The sequence below is a fragment of the Cryptomeria japonica genome, chromosome 7 (genome assembly GCF_030272615.1).
Source record: "Cryptomeria japonica chromosome 7, Sugi_1.0, whole genome shotgun sequence".
Lineage (NCBI taxonomy): Eukaryota > Viridiplantae > Streptophyta > Pinopsida > Cupressales > Cupressaceae > Cryptomeria > Cryptomeria japonica.
Genome location: NC_081411.1, coordinates 592,910,974 through 592,921,435, shown reverse-complemented (window position 1 = coordinate 592,921,435; position 10,462 = coordinate 592,910,974).

Sequence of the window (10,462 nt, the reverse complement as noted above, 5' to 3'; positions counted from 1 at the left end):
CTTAAAGACCTCAACCTAAACCTTCCACTATCAATTTGAGAAGAGTTCTTACTTCTTCAAAGGTTTCTCCTCCTTCTTATCCTTCCACTAAGAATCAACGAAATCGTTGTGCGAGAGAACACCAACGAAGACGCCATGTTCGAGCTCATGAAGCTATCCCTCAAAATACTCAAACTCCTCAGACTCCAATAGTTTACATGATTCCCTTTTCTCCTTAGCAATATGTTCAACCAACATCTCCAAATCATAAGTTGCATAAAACATGTGATAATTTTACTCCTATTTGTGATCTTTCTCCTCTTGCTTTAAACTTTGATGAAGAAATGGGTGAAAATGTTATTCAAACTCCTAATGTTTCTGATAGTGAGCATGAATATATTGACGTGGACAAACATTTATCGAATGAGTTTTCACAAACTTTAATCCTAGCTCCTAGAATCGAACAAAGCGACTTACAACATGAGCATAGTCCTTGTTTAGATCTTGTGATAGCTCCATCTGTTGTGCTCGATGTTGCTCCTCTGGCATGTTGCTCGCCTTCCCAAAATAGTGATCAACAAGATCGGGAGGCAGATGTCATGCTAGATTAGCAATATTATCACTGCAGATCTTTCTCTCTTTTCTTTCTCTTCTATGAGCATTCTTCTATATGTATCCATGTTCCTCTATTTTTCCCTTAATGTCTACTTGCATACGATGCAAAGCATTGAGATCTTCTCTTGGTCTCTTTCATGTTGACTCAAAAGACATCCTCTCTTCCCTTTCTTCTAAGGTAGTGTCTTTTTTTGGAGAATGAAGATTAGTATATGCATATACATACATGAGTTATCATACAACATACTGACCCTGAGGAAAGCGACACTACCTCGTATTTTGTGTCCATTATCTGTGGGTTTATTCCTCGATTGGGGGATAAATCCTTGTGATAACGTGCTCCCTCCTTCTCTCTTGGGTGCACCCTACCTTAAAATAATCGCTCCTGATAAGGCGCGTGTGATCACTTTAACATGGGGGCATACACTTCACTCATACTTTCCTTCTTGTGATACTTAGAATTACTTAGTGAACTTTGCTTTTCTTTGTAATCTTTTGTATCCTTGCTTTCATGACTCATAGTGAAGGGAACTTTGCTACTTGCATTCATGGTTCTCCCCTTCTCTATCTTCCCTTTTACTTTGTCAATCAAATTCGTAAGATCCTAAGTCCACTGGGGGCTTGGCACATCTTGCCTCTTTGATGTGGTGAAAGTCTTTCAATCTTGTTTCCTTGTACTTTACTAACAGTATTGGCATACGCTTATACTCCCGCTAAAGTGGGGGCTAAATGTAGTGTCATAAAATTGTGACCCTAGAAATTTATAACTACATTAGGGTCCGCATGCATGTGAACTCGAATCCTCTAGCCTGATTAGAGACCGAAGAGTGCCCAGCTTGCAAAAACAGCTTCTTCCTTGGCCTCCGCATCACTCTGTCCGCACTCTGCCCTTGAGAAAGGGGTAGGACTTGGGCGTGGCGCCTCTATCCCCCCTTGGACATGGGCATGGCACCCTTGTCCTACTAGGACAGGGGCATGGCACCCCTATCCCTACCCTATTTTAGGGCAGGACCTTCCTAGAGCATGCATTGTGGGTTTTGCAGTGAGCGAGAAACTCCCCAATGTCGGCCTGTGACGAAATTCAAATCCTTCAAACATGTATTCAAGGGGGCATTCATCCTCTTATTTTCATAAGTTGGAGTTGGATAAGATTGGAGTATGCACAAGAGATCAAGTATTCAAGAGTATTCAAGAGCATTCAAGCATTCTTTTCCAACATTGCGCATTCTCAAGTCTTCCTTCAAGGGTAGGTGTTGCATTCAAGTCAAGGATTCAACCATTGAAGAGGAGATTGATTTCAATGTACAATTCCATACAAGCATTTCTATCAACATTGCTACCACAACCTCCCTTGAGGTTGCAGGTGCGTAGCTGTACTTTCAGATTCGGGCTTCATTTGTAGAGGCGAAAAAACCCCTTTTTGTTTCGCAGATTTTTCTTCGAACCATGTACAGTCCCGCCACGGTCTGAACAAATTTTTGTCAAATTTATAGGGTGACTTCGTCTTGACATTTTACTACCAAATCCAGGTGTACGGCTTCATCCCATATTCAGATATCAAGTTATAATCGATTCTTTGTCACTTTTGCACTACATAATTCAATCAATTTACTTTCCAAATAAAACAAGGAAGAAAGGATCATCCTAACATTCTTAATTTATTCACAATTCAATCTATCATCTTTGTGTGGAGATTAAATCTAGTTAATTATCTCTTATCTTCCTAATGTAATGGTGAAAAGTGCTTGAAGGATAATCAATAGTGAAACTCTCATCTCTCTTTGAGGGAAAGGGTTGGTTTTCCTCTTGATCTATGACTCATCATTTTCCCACCATTACACTAAGTGGAAAGACTTAAGGAAGAATTAAGGATGATAGCAAGGGTAAATGACTTTTTTGGTGGCTAGAGTACCTTTTAAATCAATGGAATGTACCCACTCCTTGCCCTCAATACCTCATTGAGTAGGTAGATGCCCTATTGCGGATGTTGTAGAAGGGGATGTTAGCCTTACACTCCAAATCAAACCAATGAAATTTTAAATATTTAAGAATATAACCCACCTAAAATACACCATTCCCAATTTAATTTTCTTAGGATGCTTTGAGGAAGCTATGGACATAAAATTTTAATTATTGGGTCCTATTGTTGATGAGAATGGCTAATGAATAGTTGAGTTGTTTGTTGTTCATTGAATGTCATCAGGGCAAGATTAAATGGTTCATGTTGTTTCAAGGGAGAATTGTTTTGATTTTTCTTCTAAATCCCTAAAAGCATTCCACATGACACTTGTTAAGGAGGATTGTAAACAAACAAAAACTGACCAAAAGGTGGGTCATGTTGCTAATAAATGATTTTATTGAAAACACAAGGATCATATCATAGATATTATTATTTTTAAGTCGATGATGTTGGTTCACTTAAAACCCTATATCTATAACTAATGATTCAATTGTAAACCCTAAGGGCCATAATATTGGTATTAGAGCTAGTAGACCTACCAACTTGCTAGATGTGTGATGTGTATGTAGTTAAGCCACAGGGATCAACAAGTCTTGGAGAGGGAAATAAAGAAACTTGAAGTTGAGTCACAATAGGTAGGGACTAGAATCAAAGACAAAGGTAAAAAAGATGTTATGTGAAGATGAGGAATGGAGAGATTTCATGTAGGTACATTAAAAAAATAACGTAAAGATAGGAACAAATAGAAAAACATTGGGAGAAAATAATCATACACTCCTCCAGATACTAAATGAATAATTCCATTAGATTTGCATGTAATAATGGAGAAAAAGGCAATGACACAAATAAGAATGAGTTTATAAATTATAGCATTAGGGCTCCTAGGCCCACACAACCCTCATTCTTACCTAGACACTTGTACATTTGGCCTCAAATTCTGATGGCAGCTCATCGGGATTCTGACTATAACTCATCAAACTACCAACAAGCAACATCGTCAAAAACTTGTAGTCTGACATTCCAACGATGCTCAAGACCGTCGAAATTTTGATGATGTTGAATACTCTTCTGACGATGACCATGACTACGCTTAGCCGTCGATAAAACTCGATAAGTCATCAGAATTCTAATGCCTCGCAGGTAATTTTTTGACAGCTCAGGTGGCGGAATAAATTGGAATTCCGACGGTCCCCTCACTGCTTAGCCATCAATAAAACTCGATAAGTTGTCAGAATTCCAATGGCAACCAGGGCATCTACACCGACGAGGATGTTATATGTGTGATGGTTTGGGTTTCTAAATTCAGACGGCCCCGTCACTGTTTAGCCATCATAATTCCGATGACAACGAGGGCATCCGCATTGATGAGGATGTTGTATGTGTGATGGTTCGGGCGTCTGAATTCAGACGACCCCATCACTATTTAGTTGTCAGAATTCTGATGGCAACGAGGGCATCCGCATCAACAAGGATGTTGTATATGTGATGGTCCAAGCATCGGGGACCATCAACAAAACTCGACAAGTCATCAAAATAAATTGGGTGGGCGTCGAAATTCTGATGCCCCCTCACTGCTTAGGTGTCGGCAAAACTTGATAAGTTGTTAGAATAAATTAGGTGGGTGTCAGAATTTTGACACACCCTCATTGCTTATCCGACAAGGATGTTTTTGGACATACAACATCCTCATTGGATGCTTGGTGGATGGAAAGGTTTTCACTTATTGACCAATACGATAATACTAAAGATTAATTATTCTCCATCAGCCAACCAAATGACAATAAAAACAATTTGACAATCTAATCATGCGACGATTCGGGCATCGAATGCTTGTTGGATGGAAAGATTTGAACTGATTGACCAATACAATAATACTAAAGATTCATTATTTTGTATCAACCAACCAAATGACAATAAAAACAATTTGACAATCTAATCTTTCCACTCGAAGACCAGCCTCAAAAAACCATGTATGATTGAAGAATTGTGTCCCACCTTAAGTTCTTCAATCCCATCAATAGCCACCAATAGGTGGCATACCATAAGCTGGCATGGGAGGCATTCCCATTCCACTCATACTTGGCTGAAAGAAACCTCCCATTCTCACTCCCATGCCAAGAATTGGAGGTGATGGCAAAGCAAAGGGAAAGAAAGTTGAGCATACATATTTTGTAAACAAAATAGGCACATATTTATTTGTGCAGAAGATTTAAAATGTTTATTAAAGAGAAACTTAAAATATTCATAGAATCATCAGAGTATATCAATAACCTGAAGTAGGTATGGAAACACAAAGTCAATCGTATTATTCATCCAGGCAAGTTCCAAAGCCACATCTGGTCTCATCAAGTCATGGGATATGAACAAGTGCTCCTTGAGGCTCAATTAAGAAAAATGCATACCTGTGGAGCAACAAGATCTTTCTCTTCTTTCTCCTTGGATTTCTCTTCTTGGACAACCTCTAACTTGTTCCACAAAATACCTGTTCCACAAAATATGCCAGCAATTCCTCTGCAAGTTCATGATAACCCAATTGAGAACTAGTTTCCATTGCATCCTTGTAAAGATTATACTCTTTAGACAGTGCAATATGTTAGCACATAATTTTTCTATAATTTCCTGAAAAATGCTATTTTTCTATAATTTCCTTAATTATTCTCTTAAAAATGAGCATGCTATTAACTATAATTTCCTTAATTATGTTCTTAAAATGCTATATTATGTAAACAAAATAGGCACATATTTATTTGAATTTTTAAAAACCGTCAGTAGAGTAGAACAAGTGCTCCTTGAGGCTCAATTAAGAAAAATGCATACCTATTGAGAAACAAGATCTTTCTCTTCTTTCTCCTTGGATTTCTCTTCTTAGATAGCCTCTAACTTGTCCTTAACAAGCTCATCAACTTTTGTTGTGTATTCTCGAATGAACTTTGAAAAAGAAATTTTTTGAATATTAGCTATTTAATTGTGCAAAAGATTATTAAAGAGAAACTTAAAATATTCACAAAATCATCAGAGTATATCAAGAACCTGAAGTAGGTATGGAAACACAAAGTCAATCATATTATTCATCTAGGCAAGCTCCAAAGCCACATCTAGTTTGATCAAGTCATAGCATATGAACAAGCATGAAGCAAAGCATTATTTCTTCCCCTGTAGTTCCAAATTGCAAAAGTAAGCCCCATTTCAATGCCCCAATCCAAAATGAAAATAAAAAATATACTTTACCCTGTGAGAGAGAACAACTAACTATATGTTTTACCAATTGCATACCTGTTCCACAAAATACACTAGCAATTCCTCTGTAAGTTCATGATCACTCGATTGAGGTGAGGAGGCATCAGAATACCATATACCGATGAGAGAGCATAGCAAGCCAGAGTTGTACTCATCAGCAAAAGTTATACCGATCAAGGAGAAAAGTTGAGGAGAATTGATGCATCGGCAAAAACTATACCGATATGAACCATCGACATAGTAAACACTAGTGGTAGCAGTGGAGAATTGTCTTATCGATAGCTGATGAGGGTATTGGTAAGACTTATACCGATAAGAGTGGCAAAAAGAAGAGTCCATTGGTATAGCCAAAGTGATTGGTATGTGTTACTTTGAGCCACTCCAACGCCCAAATAAATCATCGGTGAAACATATATCGATGGGACATACTCTATCGAGAATACTTTGCTTATTGGTATGTTTCATTTCAGATTACCCTGATACCTGATGAAGGAGTAGACTGATTGAGTGAAGCGAAGAAACTATGAGGAAGACTCATGGTGATGAAGCCGGTTGCATCGGTATAGCCAAAGCAATCGGCATGTGTTACTTTGAGCCACCCCGATGCTCGAAGAAATCATCGGTGAAACATATACCGATAGAACATACTCCATCGGGAAGACTTTTCTTATCAGTATGTTTCATTATGGATTACCTCGATACCCAATGAAGGAGTAGACTGATTGAGTGGAGCGAAGACACTATCAAGAAGACTCATGGTGATGAATCTGATTGCATCGGTATAGCCAAAGCAATTCGTATGTGTTACTTTGAGATACCCTAATGCCCGAAGAAATCATCAATGAAACATATACTGGTGGAACATACTCTATAGGGAAGACTTTGCTTATCGATATATTTCATTTTGGATTACCCCGATACCCGCTTAAGGAGCACACTGATTGAGCGGAGCGAAGACACTACCGGGAAGACTCATGGCGATGAAGTCGGTTGCATCGGGAAGATCTATGTCGATGGTGAAGCCCATCGGATAAACAATGCCTATCATGATAACGCTAAATGAGCTCACCCGATGCCCGATGAGAATATTGGTTTGAGATATACCAATGAGGAGGAAAAGGAGTCATCGGCTTAGGGTGTCCTGATAAGAGAAAGTAAGATGTCAAAGTAGATAAAGGGTTATTCAGAGAACGCCAAAAGGGAAATATTCATCGGGGAGACATATGCCAACAAGTCATTGTCATATCATAATTAAAAACCGAAATTGCGTTGGTGAAAGAAGATTACATAGATAGAACACATTGCGCCTTTGAAAAATAGATTAGAGGATTGTAATTGCAAAAATGGAAGCTTCGAGTTCAACATGAAAGAAGAGGGCAGCCAAGAGCCTTGACTCTAAGATGAAGAAAGGAAAAACTGAAGAGGTGCCTCCAGTTAGGAAGTTAAACCAAGACATGATAGACCAAATGCAAGCACCCGGCCCAAAATCCAAAAGGTCGAAGTAGCACCTGTCGAGGAGAGACCAATTAGAAGAAAAGTACAGAGAGGTCGGAGATGTCTGGACCAAGGTAAGGGGACATGAACTGTTTATGTTCCACTACATATATCGGCTAGAAATTTGCCATTCATAAGAGGCAAGCAGGAAAATTAACAGAGGAAGACAGGCCACCATTTAGAATTTATTTGTTCAAACACTACTTGCAGTACACATATATGTCATGTGGGAAAGTAGGAGGGGTGGAGGTGCCTGATCTGGCAAGCACTGGGCCATTGTTGTTCGCCTCTGATATACAAATGTATGAACCTAGGCCTTTTGAATATGCAACATATCTGGTGGAGAGGTTGCACAAAGGTTTTTTAAACCTTAGGGATGATACTCATCCCAATTTCAAAATTTATTCACTATTGGTGTATCTAGTGTTATTTTATGGATATGTAAAGGGTTTTTGGCCTAAGGGCCTAAAATTAAATACCAAGAACATGGAAGGTGAGGAGCAGCTCATCCAATTGTGGACATCTCTTTGGGATTCTTGATATATGAGATCCAACTATATTAAGTTTGAAGAACTTATCGTGATGCCATTGTACTGAATGTATGGGATTTCATGTGAAGGGTCTATCTCTGACGAGATCAAGAGGTTCCTAAGACCCAGGGATTATGATGAAAGACACATTATTGATCAAAAATAGGGGGACTGGTTTGTGAATAAGGATTTTACATGTTATAGAGTATATGGATTTGAGGGGAGCCCCTACATGCTGCCAAAATTAGTACCGATCAAAATAACTTATCTAGAGATTGTGAGGCGATTGAGTGTGTCCAATGCTAAACATTTTGCAGATATGTGTAAGCAAGCCTTCCTGCCTGGGACACTAAGTTTTGGTGATTTCACCATAGTGTCAACCAAAGCTTATGAAATAATTGATAAGAAGCTGATAGAAGAATACAATTTGTATGAGCATTATGCTAGGAAAAAATATGATCCTGAAGGATGCATTCAGTCTTACAAGAAGAGCCAGAACTTGGGAGGTTATCTGCATGTCAGTATTGAGGCTGAAGATATCTTCAGAAATATGAAGGATGCAAAGGCCAAAGAGGTAATTGATCAACTGAATAATGAACTGGCAGAAAAGAGATGGAGACTCAAGGAAATTGAAACCGAGGAGGAGGAGGCAAAAAGTGAATCTGATGAGAATGCAGTTGTCTCTAGATGGCAAGTGCCAGAGAAGGAAGAAGAGCCAGACATGCAAGGGAAAATAGAGACAACATTAGAAGTTCATGTTGACTCTCGGTTAGAGGAGTTTTTTGCTTTTGTTGCTGATGATGTTTTTATTCATTCCAAAGAATTTAAAGCATTCTTGTACAATTTTAAAGGGAAGAAATTGAGGGACTCTATTCCCAACATAACACCTAATAATGAGGTTGTGTTGTTAAAGAAATTAAAAGAGGAAATCAATGCAGAGATAACCACAATGACCCCTCAAAGGGGGAGGCAACTTCTTACAGAGGCTAGGGTGATTTTGTTTCCCGGATGGGACCTCAGTGCTTCTTTTATCTTTGACAGTTTATTGCATTCAGAAAATAAGGAATTCAAATTGGATATACAAGGTGTAAATGATGTATTTATTGGTTCAATATTTGATCAGGATGAGGAATCTTTGAGGTTATGGCTTTGTACCCTCCCCACAAGAGACCAAATATCATTGATGTTGACAAGGCCTTTGGCCATATGATGAAACTAAAAGTTGGTGAAATTGATCCAATTGTTTTTGTTGATATCGGAGTGGATATTTCAAAATTCAATAAAGCACAAATGGTCAGAGTAGTGAGGGAGAGGAACTAGTACAAGACGTTGTATGAAGAAACAATAAGGAGAAGTGGGCAATAGGTGCCAATGGTTCTTACTTTGGATAGCTCTGAATGGAAGAAAAAATGCGAGGAGTTGCAACAAGAAAATAAAAGGATATTAAAATAGATGCAAAGTGTGAGGGAAGATACTATTGGTGTATTACTAACTAAAATATTTGAGGTTTTACAAGGCTTTCTGAAAGAATTTTGGACAATGTTTCAAAAGAACATGGACAATGCAGTTTCACACAACAAAATTTCAAACAGATTGGGAACAAGGTTGCATGATAAAACAATGGCCAAAGCGGAAACAAAAGAAATTGAAAAAATAAAGAGGTTGCTGGCTAAACACAATAAATTTGATGAACAATTACAAATTGAATATGATGAATGCAAAGAGACTGTTCAGCATGGTTTCCCACAGTTAACTGATCAGAAGGGTGAGATAAAGGATAAAGATGTATGGATCTTAGAATGTCGTAGTCTTGTCAATGTTGCCCTTGATATTGCCCAAATTGATGGAATTGAATTGAAAGAGACTATGAAACAGACGGAAAAATTTGTCACACTGGAAGTCATTGTTAGGGATATCATCCACAATGCAGACACATATAAGTCAAAGAAGTACTTGAAGCATATCCAGAAGTGCGGCAAGATGTTGGGAGACCAGACCTGATGTTTAAGTTGGAGCCCAGAGTCATGTTTTTCTATGTTTTTATAATATGTTCATATTGTAAAGACAATTTTTAGGAAGTTAGTTTTTAGTTAGTTTTTGTTAGTTTTAGTTTTAATGAAAGGGTAATGCCCTTTCACTTTCATCATCTATAAATGGAGGACCTTGTAGAACAAGTTGGGGAGATACCTCAAGTTTTATGATCTTATCAAGACAATTTTATACAATACTTATGCAGTTTGTTTTATGGAAATATCAAAGTTGATGGATGATCGTTTGATTATTTATTTTCAATATAAATTTCAAGTGTTCTTCATTTTGAATGGTATATGCTTTTTAGTTGATTGATTAGTTCTATGTGATAAATCTATTTTATTAGATTGTGTCAATGTGCTATCTTATGCTATTGTGATTGAGACTAATTTCCAGTTTGAGCATCAATTTGAAAGGGTGGTTGGCAAGTTTCAAATTGTCTTATTGGTCTTTCAGAGCAAAGTTAAAATTCAATAAGATTAACTACATTTTATATTTGAGTTACAATCCATATAGATGTTTTTGATGTGATGGTCTTGTTTTTAAAACAAGTTATTAAAATTGTCTCCACGGTTATACATAGGATCTTTCAATTTGAAATAGTATGAAATCAGTA